Below are 12,876 nucleotides of genomic sequence, written 5' to 3'. Positions count from 1 at the left end.
GCCCGCTCGTGTTATTCAGTGGCGGTGGGGTAGACTAGTGGTTAAAGCGTTCGCTCGTCAAGTCGGATGTGTGAAGAGCTTCAGTGTGTGAAGACCATTTCCTTTTGCCCGGCTGTAATGTTGCTGGAATATTGCTAAAAGCGGCATAAAACTAAACTCACTCACCCACTAATCCGGGACAAGCCGAAAACCGTGGAGGTTACGGAAAGAGGCGAGTGGCGACGAATATTGGAATGGTAGTGCTATCACATCTCCCGTTTAAAGCTTGCGAGATCTTTGATCTGAGTTCGATGGCATTGTTGCCACAAGATCACCAGTATATGCGAAAACGCATAATAATCATTTCAAAACATATTCCAGGTCTGTAAATGTGGGCCTCTCCAACCCGGATAGGGAGATGAAGGACATTGTCGCCGCAACACAGCTGTTTCTGAGCGGAGATGTTAGTGTGCAAGTACTAGTAGTCATTTTACGACCTCATCAACAAGGTCAGTCTGTGACAAAAAATATACTCCAGGTCTGTCAATGTGGGCCTCTCCAACCCGGATAGGGAGATGAAGGACATTGTCGCCGCAACACAGCTGTTTCTGAGCGGAGATGTTAGTGTGCAAGTACTAGTAGTCATTTTACGACCTCATCAACAAGGTCAGTCTGTGACACAAAATATACTCCAGGTCTGTCAATGTGGGCCTCTCCAACCCGGATAGGGAGATGAAGGACATTGTCGCCGCAACACAGCTGTTTCTGAGCGGAGATGTTAGTGTGCAAGTACTAGTAGTCATTTTACGACCTCATCAACAAGGTCAGTCTGTGACAAAAAATATACTCCAGGTCTGTCAATGTGGGCCTCTCCAACCCGGATAGGGAGATGAAGGACATTGTCGCCGCAACACAGCTGTTTCTGAGCGGAGATGTTAGTGTGCAAGTACTAGTAGTCATTTTACGACCTCATCAACAAGGTCAGTCTGTGACAAAAAATATACTCCAGGTCTGTCAATGTAGACTTCTCCAACCCGGATAGGGAGATGAAGGACATTGTCGCCGCAACACAGCTGTTTCTGAGCGGAGATGTTAGTGTGCAAGTACTAGTAGTCATTTTACGACCTCATCAACAAGGTCAGTCTGTGACAAAAAATATACTCCAGGTCTGTAAATGTAGACCTCTCCAACCCGGATAGGGAGATGAAGGACATTGTCGCCGCAACACAGCTGTTTCTGAGCGGAGATGTTAGTGTGCAAGTACTAGTAGTCATTTTACGACCTCATCAACAAGGTCAGTCTGTGACAAAAAATATACTCCAGGTCTGTCAATGTGGGCCTCTCCAACCCGGATAGGGAGATGAAGGACATTGTCGCCGCAACACAGCTGTTTCTGAGCGGAGATGTTAGTGTGCAAGTACTAGTAGTCATTTTACGACCTCATCAACAAGGTCAGTCTGTGACAAAAAATATACTCCAGGTCTGTAAATGTAGACCTCTCCAACCCGGATAGGGAGATGAAGGACACTCTCTCTCGCCTCTATCCAGCTGTTTCTGAGCGGAGATGTCAATGTGCAAGTACACCTCATTTTACGACCTTACAAACAGGGGAGACCTGTGTTTCAGTTAACGTCATGCTACGTAACCTATAAAATACAGATAGTTTAAAATGAAAATTTATTTGTAAATACGATTTTCTTGAGAAACAAGAAATTGGAATTTCATGTAACCATAGTTGTTTGCAGTGTCTCATTTCACATTCACACGAGAAAATTCTCATCGGCTGAATTTGGGTGTCCCACTTCTTCTGCATCAGATCGCGAGTGTAAGTTCTAATGCTAGCTTTGTAGTCAGAATAAAGAATAAGAAGTGATGCCACAGATTTGTTGTGCTGCCATGGCAGAAAGATCGGCCATTGCATTCCCAGAAATGTCAACGTAAACCAACGGTAACCAACAAAAAACGATGTCGTACTGGCCAGTATACATTATACAGTTCAATAATTTCTATTAAAAGTGGATGTTTACACGATAATTTTTTAACTGCCTGAAGACAAGAAAGAGTCTGAATAGATTATATATTCTTTATGTTTAGAATGTCTTTGAATGTATTTGAGAGCCGATAATATGGCTTTTGATTCAGCTGTAAAAACAGAACTGCTATCCGGTAATCTAGAAGATATTGCTCTGGATCCAATGACAGTGGCGCAGGCTACTGCGTGTTTTTATTGATTAGATTATTGTTTTTAACAAATGATTCCATACGCACTAAGTGATCGACAGTACTCCTGTTCTTACGGAAACCACATTGGATATCTGTAATAAGGTTATTTGTTTCCAAGTACCAGACAAGTCTGTTATTTATCATGCGTTCCATGGTTTTGCAAACACAGCTAGTTAGAGAAATAGGTCGATAATTTGACAGATCCGTATGATCATGTCCAGGATTAGGTAATGGTAACTACTATAGCATCTCTACCACATGGACAAAACTGATATAGTTGCAAACTAAAGAAAATGTGAGAAAAACGTATATTTACTTTTGGGCGACGTGTTCTTCTGTCGCTGCCCAGCTAGGAAATAGAGTTGCCTTTGGTGGCAAATCTACATTGGCAGCGTCCACCCTGTGTGAATCACACGTCACAATTTATTTCTCACTGGCCACTTTCTGAGAAAGGATTTGACAAAATTTCAGTACTCATGAAGAAACGACAAGGACGAAAGAATGAAAAGCTCATTTTGACTTAAATTGCCTGATTTACACCTATATTAAAATATGATGGTTCATGTTTTTAATGAATAAATGTTTACTAAAACTATCACGACACACAAAAGGACTAAATTTAATTTAATTCGGATGATTTAAATCGATATATATCGAAAAATAACTCATTATACGTGGTTTATTTTAATGATTTTTTTGAGGTTGTAAATAAATGAAACTATGTTTACAGTGAGTGAGTTTAGTTTTACGCCGCACTCAGCAATATTCCAGCAATATGGCGGCGGTCTGTAAACAACCCAGTGACCAACAACATGAGCATCGATCTGCGCAACTGCGAACCGATGACATATGTCAACCAAGTCAGCCAGTCTGACCACCCGATTCCGTTAGTCGCCTCTTACGACAAGCATAGTAGCCTTTCGTGGCAAGCATGGGTTTGCTGAAGGCATATTCTACCCCGGGACCTTCACGGGTAAACTATCATGACAAATAAAAAGCCATTTGGACTTAATATGACTAATTCAGAGCGTTATTTTGACACGAATATTTAATCTAGCTCAAAATACATGGTTTGTAATGTTTTTGAGGTTGTGGATGAATGAAAGGTAACTTCCCTCTATGGCACTTGGCTCTGTCACATATGCCACAGGATCAAATTGAATACCGTGTTAATGAAATAACACTTTATCAGACAAATACGAGTGTCCCTCGGGGACACACAAAACGACCGACCATATGGGCATCCTCCCATTTGTTACACATGCCAGTTGTTACATACCCCAATGCACATAAGGTCACAGACCACTACACACACTATTAGTGAAGACGTCGACAGCCTATACTCCTAGCAGAAACAGAAAGAGAGCGTAGTGAGTGAGTTTAGTTTTACAAGACAATCCAGTGATCAACAACATGAGCATCGATCTGTGCAATTGGGAACCGGTTGACATGTTGAGTCTGACCAATCGATCCCGTTAGTCGCCTCTTACGACAAGCATAGTCGCCTTTTGTGGCAAGCATGGGTTGCTGAAGGTGAAAGAGAGCGTAACATAACTGAGTAGCACCACATATCATTTTATTGCCTTTTCATACGCAACCTGACTGTGTAACAACTGGTACGCGTAACAAATGGGAGACAACCACCATAGGTCACAGCGGGAAATTTTATCCAGGTCAATTAAAATCTCACAGGCCACAGAGTGTAGAGTCATAGAGGTACTAAATCGGCCAAGGGCACTGTGGGTTTCCTTAACTACCTTTGAGTAGCATAATAGCAGATAATGAACCTGCACTGCGCTTAAGTGAAACTTTGTGTCATACTGGCATATATCCCCTACAGGAGAGACAAAGTTTTCATTATGAATCTTCATCCCTGAAACACGACTCAACTGATGACACTTGACAGCTGCACAGAAAATCATTATCACAAACATACAAACATCACAACTGTATCCTGTTACAGTTGTGACATGTACACTGCTTAGCTTCCTGTCTTATTTCCTGAAGCAGTTGGGTACCTTGTTACTTGATTCACAGGCAAACTGTAGTGCAAATGGGCTGCGCAGCATAGAGAAAATGAATAGTCTTCATGTCAAAAAATCTCGCTACCATCAAAGGTATACACCCATTACTTCACTGGGTTGTGCTCTCACTTTTCCAATCCCATGTTGAACAATTACTCATGTGAAATATTTTTATTCCACATTTTAAGCGCAACTCGTGGTAGATCAGACCGTTCTTCGCCTCCATTCCCCCTTCCATCTTCCGGGTCAACGGAGTGAAGGAACATTAGGGTCTCATTCTGTATGGAAAAGTTACAGTTACCTCCCCTGCATTATTCACCCATTACGCCAGAAGTGTTTTTATGTAGAATATATGTGACGAAAATTCTAAGAACGACAGATAAGACAAATAAACCCCAACAGGTTCACGACAAAATTAAGTAATATGGTATTTCTTTTTAATTTCTGCTCATTCATGTTCCGTCACTCCGTTCAACTGGAAGCTGGCAGGGGTAATGGAGGCGAAGAACGATCTGAATACCAGTAAATATCTTGGAGTCTAAGATAAAATCAGTCTTGACTTGGAACAAGCTTGTAGTGACCAAAATCACGTCTTTTCTTTGCATTACCAACCATTAGCATTTCTGCAGGAAATACATATTTATACAATACTTTTTTTAATTTAACCTTCATCATGCTACTATAGTCTGGTTCATAATTATTGAGAATTTTTCTTCTTACTTTGAGCTATCCTAACACCTCAACTGATTCACTGATACTTAAAACTAAGTAATGGTATAAGGGAGGTAACTCATCTTGGCCTACTGAGTATAGTACAATTAGAGTTACCTCCCCTGAATTTGTAGCAGACGTCATTTTCCTCAGCACTGTCAACAATGTCTGCTGAAGATAAAAGAAGGTTGATTTTTGAGTTGTGTAATCAAGGAATTGATGATGTAAATACGTTGGCAGAGAGAACAGGAACTCCTCTTTCTACTGTGTATAGGATTAGGAAAAATTTTAAAGAGGGAAAGGATTTGGGGCACCAGAAAGGAGCAGGGAGACCCAGAAAATTGGACTTCTCAGATCGCGTCCGGCTGGGAATTTTAGCGTCTAAAAAGCAAAGGGCAAGCATCTCCAACATCAGGTATGAAATGATAGAAAGGGGATCAACAGTTGTATCAAAATCTACAGTTAGAAGAAATTTGATTGATCTTGGATGGGAGAAAAAGACTGGAATTCCTTCTCCTCTCATGAAACAAGAACATAAAGACAGGCGTGTTGAGTGGTGTTTGGCACATGAAAACTTTGACTGGGAAAATGTGATTTTTACTGATGAAAGCTCAATATGGGTATATCCCAATAATGTGAAAATATGGACAAAGTCTGCATCAGCACCGTTGTATCAACGACCTAAATACAGCCCAAAGTTTCATGTATGGGGAGGGATATCCTTATTAGGAACGACCCCGCTGTGTGTGTTTGAGGGAAATCTGACAAGTCAACGCTACACTAACATATTAGATAATTTTCTCCTTCCAAGTGCACATGTGTTTTATGGAAATGACTGGATTTTGCAGCAAGATAATGATCCTAAACACATCGCAAAACATGCCAAGCAGTGCTTTCAGGAGAAAAATGTGACTGCATTACCATTTCCTGCATATAGTCCTGACTTAATCCCATTGAGAACATTTGGGGGATGATGAAGGAATGTGTGAATCAAAAGGGGTTGACAGAAATTGAAGACATGAAGAGAGAAGTGGTCCGATACTGTGACAGCATAACTCACGAAACACTAACCTCTCTGATAGGAAGTATGCCTACCCGTCTTAGACTGTGCCGTGAAGCTCAAGGAGACTTGATAAAATATTAAATTGTTACCTACACAACATGAAAAGGTCAGTTCACTTTCACAATACATTCAATTTTATCTGATTTGTTCTCGTTTAATAATATGAAATGCTTTAGCTATTCTCAATAATTTTGAACCATACTGTACATTCCAAATGGGAACGCGAGAAGGTTCGGATTAGAATGTAAGTCTTCAGTAACCCATGCTGGTCGTTAGAGGCGACTAACGGGATCGGCGGGTCAAGCTTGCTGACTTGGTTGACACATGTCATCGGTTCCCAATTGCGCATTTCGATGCTCGATTATTTACAGACGGCCGACATGAAGCTGGAATATTGCTGAGTGCGGCGTAAAACTGAACTCACTCAATCACTTCAAATGGGAATGTGTTTTGGACGCTTTAGATGTTTCGCCGAAAGAAAGGATGATTTGTGATCTTCCATTCAAACGTACTTGAATTACTGAACCTAGGGCGTTATAATGTATTATATACCTCAATCTTCATGTAACGTTATTTCAAGAGTTGTTTTCTCTCAAGAATATCCCGGAAAGAGGTAGCAGGGCCTTGCAGACCCAGATAACACCCTCCTATCAGGACATTATTCTACATAGCACCCTCCTAAGAAGATGTTATCAAGAATAATGCCCTGATAGAATGATATGTTGTCTATGAGGCCCTGTTATCGCTTCGGCCAAATAAAACTGAATGAAAGCAAATATTATTTTCATTTTAGTTATTTCTGACCCGTGAAGGTCCCGGGGTAGAATAGGCCTTCAGCAACCCATGCTTGCCAGAAAAGGCGACTATGCTTGTCGTAAGAGGCGACTAACAGGATCGGGTGGTCAGACTCGCTGACTTGGTTCCCAATTGCGCAGATCGATGCTCATTTTGTTGATCAATGGATTGTCTGGTCCAGACTCGATTATTTACAGACCGCCGCCATATAGCTGGAATATTGCTGAATGCGGTGTAAAACTAAACTCACTCACCTTATGTATTTCTAATTGAAATTAAAGACGATTACAAGACGTGATTTCATGCCGATGTTGGTAACATCGGTTTCTGCTGAACTCTCTCTGGTGATTTTGGAGACATCCTTCTTTATCGGATTTACTGCCGTTTTGGACATCTTGTGCACGTCTGTGTTTGCAGAGGTTTCTTGTTTACGGGATTTGGCGAGTATTTCTGAAACTGCAGCTTTCTTGTCGTCACTCGTTCTCTTGTAGATCCGAACCGCTTCGCTCCTGTGACCTGTGTGTTCGCAGATTGTTTGTTCATCAACGTTGGCTTGATACAGCCATGTGGCCGCAGTCGCCCGTAGCGAATGGTTGGTCTTCTTGCCACGTATACTAGCGGAAGTGCAGATACTTTTGACAGTTTCTTGCAGGGTGTTGTGTCCAACTGGGATACTGGTGAACCCGTTGCACGGTTTCTGGATCTTCAGTGATGTCAAATAAAATGCGTCCTTGGTGATATCCGGACAAAGTTCCGGACTGTGAATACAAATTGAATATCATTATCAACTAGGAGTGCTGTTGGAAATTAAAAGAAACAGGAATATTGGATATCAACATCTTTGTTTTCTTGACGAAAACAAAATTTCTGGATATTTCTGGTCTAGCCAGGTTTTCATACGCCCTTAGGTCTTTTGGAACAGCTTTGCGGTTTTTCAAACCTCCAGGGTTCGTTTTTGAGGCGTCTTCAACGTATCTTAGGTACCTTCGCCTAAAGTCATCAGTGTGTGTCCCAGGAATTTGCGGATTGTTGTGCGTCCGGAGGTTACGATGCTCTCTCCTGCCACGTAGTGCAATGTTTAGTCCTGAAAGAACGAAAGCGAAAGTATGCAGTACCTGTTGCCTCTAACATCTATTCTTAATATTAAACCTGTGCTTTACGCATGAGAAGTCACAAGATATTGTAAATGCAGTTTTGTCGTCCCCACTGACGAAAAGAAGGGTTTTTATTGTGATAATTTTGTAGCACTAAAATGAATTGTAATTTTACCGGTTAAACATAGAAGTTTTTGAGGGGAATCGTCTCCCAAGACTTGTGTTTCCCACAATGTCTCTTCTTCGGCGAAACTTATTGCTTCCCTCTGCTTTCTTGACGAAGCCCCCATTCCAGCAGCTGACCTTTCCTTCATCACGCAGTCAAGACATTTTCTAGCGTCGCTGAAACTATCATCCTAAAAAAATGAACTTCGAACATGAAGCTTTTAAGGCAGATGAGAAAGAAGAGAATATTGCATACAGCGAAGTTGAGGGGTAATGGCTTCCATCATTCTTCCTGACTTCACACAAGAAGTATTTCAAACATGTGTTCAATTCTCTTTGTTAAACAGCCTGAAGTAAGATAAATTTTGTCACTCACTGAACGCTGCATTCTCTCCCCTAAATAACGACAAGGCCCATTCGTTTTTCCCTTTTCGTACTTTTTGGCAGATTGTCATCCAATTTAGCTTGTACTATTTCTTCTGACAAAGGCTCACCGAAGCGGAATAAGAAATCGTCGTCGTCAGTTTGAGATTTTTCACAATGTTTCGCCTGTGTCAAAAACAACTCTTCACAGTCATTTTGATTGCCAATGAAACTGGCACGTGCAGCACGTGCGATCTCAGCACGCGCGCCAAAAGTTGTAACGATTCGTATTTCGCCGAATACTTCCGAAAACTTCCGAATTTAACGAGGCGTCAGTATGGAAACTTAGAACGTGAAACCAATCTTCGAAAATGAGTATTAGGTGATTTTTTTCGGTATATAAGTTGGATAACACCCTCATACTCGGGCGTTCTAGTAAAAAAGGCATTCTTGCTAAGGAACACCCGAGGGCGCATTAGGAAAGGCCTAGGGCAAAGGCCTTTCTTTGCTAGAACGTCCTCTTGTTAGTTAGTTAGTTAGTTAGTTAGTTAGTTAGTTAGTTAGTTAGTTAGTTAGTTAGTTAGTTACCTGATATATATCTACTTTTACCATACTTTCGTACATCTCAAATAACACGGTGACACATCGTTGATAAATCGGAAAGAGTAAACCTCAATGTTCTTACGATGACAGATGGTCCACACTCCCATCGGTAACGGATCTGTGGCACACCTTACGGCCACCCACCAGTGACCCTACAAGCACCTGCCACACCTCTACCCCCGTGTCCTGCGTCTCAGACGCAAATGATTCTAGTTGGGCGAGTGTTCGTGGACGCTAGCCTGTAATGAAACACTAATGTTATTTCTTGTGGAGACACACTATCACCAGTATCTACGAAGTATAAATGGATTGTAATATGTGCATTATCTAAGTCTCTTCGGTCGATCTACCTACTCCCATTCTCTTCCCACAGAAGTTTCTTTTGTCATCTTTTCCTACGTAAACTCTGTTCTAATACGGCGTCCTTTCATGGTGTGAGTGTTCTGGATTGATTGCAAGCAGATTTAGTTGTGCAATCAACGATGTTGTTTCAAAAGTGTTCATTCGCAAAGCCTTGGTTATCTCCATATGCTAGAACTTCTTCCTCAGCGCGATGCGCAAACGTTTCGTTTACACAAAACGCAGTCATGTAATCGCGGACCAATGGCGCCTCCACACCCCATCGTCGACAACGGACAAGAACGTCATTAAATGCCTTAACTGTCACTCCAACAATAAATATCTTGTCAATTGCTTCCTGCACTCTATATTCAGCTAGTTTCTGCTTTTCAGTTAAACATGAAATACCGAATCTATCCTCCGCACGTTAATTGATCGCTCCCTGGCGGCCGCCAAAATGGATCAAAGTCCATGTAACACGTGACCTGATACGGGAGATAATTCATGTTGCAATTGTTGGCCGCTAGGTGATTTTACGAGAAACGGGAAATATGGCCATATTAGAACAGAGGTTACATAGGAAGATATGACAATACGTGTCTAAAGAAATCCCTTTTCTTCCAAACGCCACAGATGATTGGACTTTGTCGTGTTATCATTTTAAATATGGCAGTCGGCATGCCGCCCAGAAAGATGGTAAAGCTGTGAAGTTCCCCCCCCAAAAAAACATTAACTTCTATAGATACAACTGAGATAAGTGAGTGCTCTACCGAGGAAACGGGCGATACTGTCAGAAAATAGGAAATTTAAGTTTGCTGAACTTGACTGAATACTCATTGATCATGACTGACAGGTAAGGCGATTTCATATTTTGTAAACTACGATCTGAAAATGGTAAACAAAGTTTTTTGACGCCAGATACTAAATGCCGAAAATTTCAAAATACAACTTTTAACCAGACATCTTTAGCATAATTACCACAAACTGTCCGCTCAGGCTCCAAAACTTCGCGATGATCTGCAGGTGGCAACTCAACGTAAGTATGAAAAACAAGCGGCCTTCGCCTTGATGAGATCTGTTTACTGGTTAGCTTTTGAAAACAGTTTAAAAGTTTTTGTTGACTTTTTTCCATTATGTTGAAACCGAAGACACTGAAATTCTCAAGAAAGCTAAAGCTCCAGCCAGTGATCTATTGACATCTATGTCTCGTGATAGACAGCATCGATCTATGTAATTGGGATACGGTAACATATGTCAACCAAGTCAATGAGTCTGACCACCAGATCCCGCTAGTCGCCTCTTACGACAAGCATGGGTTACTGAAAATCAATTCTAATCTTTCTTTTTTTTTAAATTTTGTGCATACAAAAATCCCTGATTTCAGAACGATCCTTGAAAGGTAATGAATATTTTCAAGAGGTGATATATACAATCATTGATTATTCAGCTATTTAGTCATTTGACTCTTGATTGTTAGTGGAGGTGAACGAGAAGGAATTAAATATATAATTCATAACCACTTGTCAAACAGTCATGTAGATGTTCATTCGCAAAGCCTTGGTTATCTCCATATGCTAGAACTTCTTCCTCAGCGCGATGCGCAAACGTTTCGTTTACACAAAACGCAGTCATGTAATCGCGGACCAATGGCGCCTCCACACCCCATCGTCGACAACGGACAAGAACGTCATTAAATGCCTTAACTGTCACTCCAACAATAAATATCTTGTCAATTGCTTCCTGCACTCTATATTCAGCTAGTTTCTGCTTTTCAGTTAAACATGAAATACCGAATCTATCCTCCGCACGTTAATTGATCGCTCCCTGGCGGCCGCCAAAATGGATCAAAGTCCATGTAACACGTGACCTGATACGGGAGATAATTCATGTTGCAATTGTTGGCCGCTAGGTGATTTTACGAGAAACGGGAAATATGGCCATATTAGAACAGAGGTTACATAGGAAGATATGACAATACGTGTCTAAAGAAATCCCTTTTCTTCCAAACGCCACAGATGATGGGACTTTGTCGTGTTATCATTTTAAATATGGCAGTCGGCATGCCGCCCAGAAAGATGGTAAAGCTGTGAAGTTCCCCCCAAAAAAAACATTAACTTCTATAGATACAACTGAGATAAGTGAGTGCTCTACCGAGGAAACGGGCGATACTGTCAGAAAATAGGAAATTTAAGTTTGCTGAACTTGACTGAATACTCATTGATCATGACTGACACGTAAGGCGATTTCATATTTTGTAAACTACGATCTGAAAATGGAAAACAAAGTTTTTTGACGCCAGATACTAAATGCCGAAAATTTCAAAATACAACTTTTAACCAGACATCTTTAGCATAATTACCACAAACTGTCCGCTCAGGCTCCCACACTTCGCGGTGATTTGCAGGTGGCAACTCAACGTAAGTATGAAAAACAAGCGGCCTTCGCCTTGATGGGATCTGTTTACTGGTTAGCTTTTGAAAACAGTTTAAAAGTTTTTGTTGACTTTTTTCCATTAAGTTGAAACCGAAGACATTGAAATTCTCAAGAAAGCTAAAGCTCCAACCAGTGATCTATTGACATCTATGTCTCGTGATAGACAGCATCGATCTATGTAATTGGGATACGGTAACATATGTCAACCAAGTCAATGAGTCTGACCACCAGATCCCGCTAGTCGCCTCTTACGACAAGCATGGGTTACTGAAAATCAGTTCTAATCTTTCTTTTTTTAAAAATTTTGTGCATATAAAAATCCCTGATTTCAGAACGATCCTTGAAAGGTAATGAATATTTTCAAGAGGTGATATATACAATCGTTGATTATTCAGCTATTTAGTCATTTGACTCTTGATTGTTAGTGGAGGTGAACGAGAAGGAATTAAATATATAATTCATAACCACTTGTCAAACAGTCATGTAGATGGCGTTTTGTCACTGTGAATTTTTATGGAGGGATAGGTGAAAAAATGTTGGGCAGGGCACGCAGGACTTTTCACGAACACCCGGTGTTCACTGTTTGACAGTGGTTAATATGTAATCGAAATTATACAATTCACTTGACATTTCTTGTTGATGTGGAAATAGCTTTGTCGCTGTTGTTTACACAGCCACACAATTGTTTACCACAACAGAAACAAACACATATGCATCTTCACATGCCCGATTTTAGGGCCGCTGTGTTGGACACACGACGATTTGGAGGCATCGCTGTTTTTAACTCTCCACTTGACACCAACGAAGAAGGATGAGAAAAAGGATGTGAGCTTTGTCAAAATGAAAGGGTTTAGGATGAATTTCATTTCATGTTCTCGTGTAATGAGTGCATTTATCGATTTGAGACACGTATGTCCTCTAAACGTTCTTAAAACTCCAATGCTTCATTATTTCATTATGTTAATGGCATCAAACATGGATGATATACTTCAGAACATAGCTCAGTATATTTGTCATGCATTTATGCTTAGAACATCTTGTACAATGACTGGTACCGCCTGCGCACTGTTGTTTACACAAATCG

The sequence above is a fragment of the Haliotis asinina genome, chromosome 1, assembly GCF_037392515.1.
Source record: "Haliotis asinina isolate JCU_RB_2024 chromosome 1, JCU_Hal_asi_v2, whole genome shotgun sequence".
In the NCBI taxonomy this organism is placed as follows: Eukaryota; Metazoa; Mollusca; class Gastropoda; order Lepetellida; family Haliotidae; genus Haliotis; species Haliotis asinina.
This window is presented reverse-complemented; position numbering follows the sequence as displayed.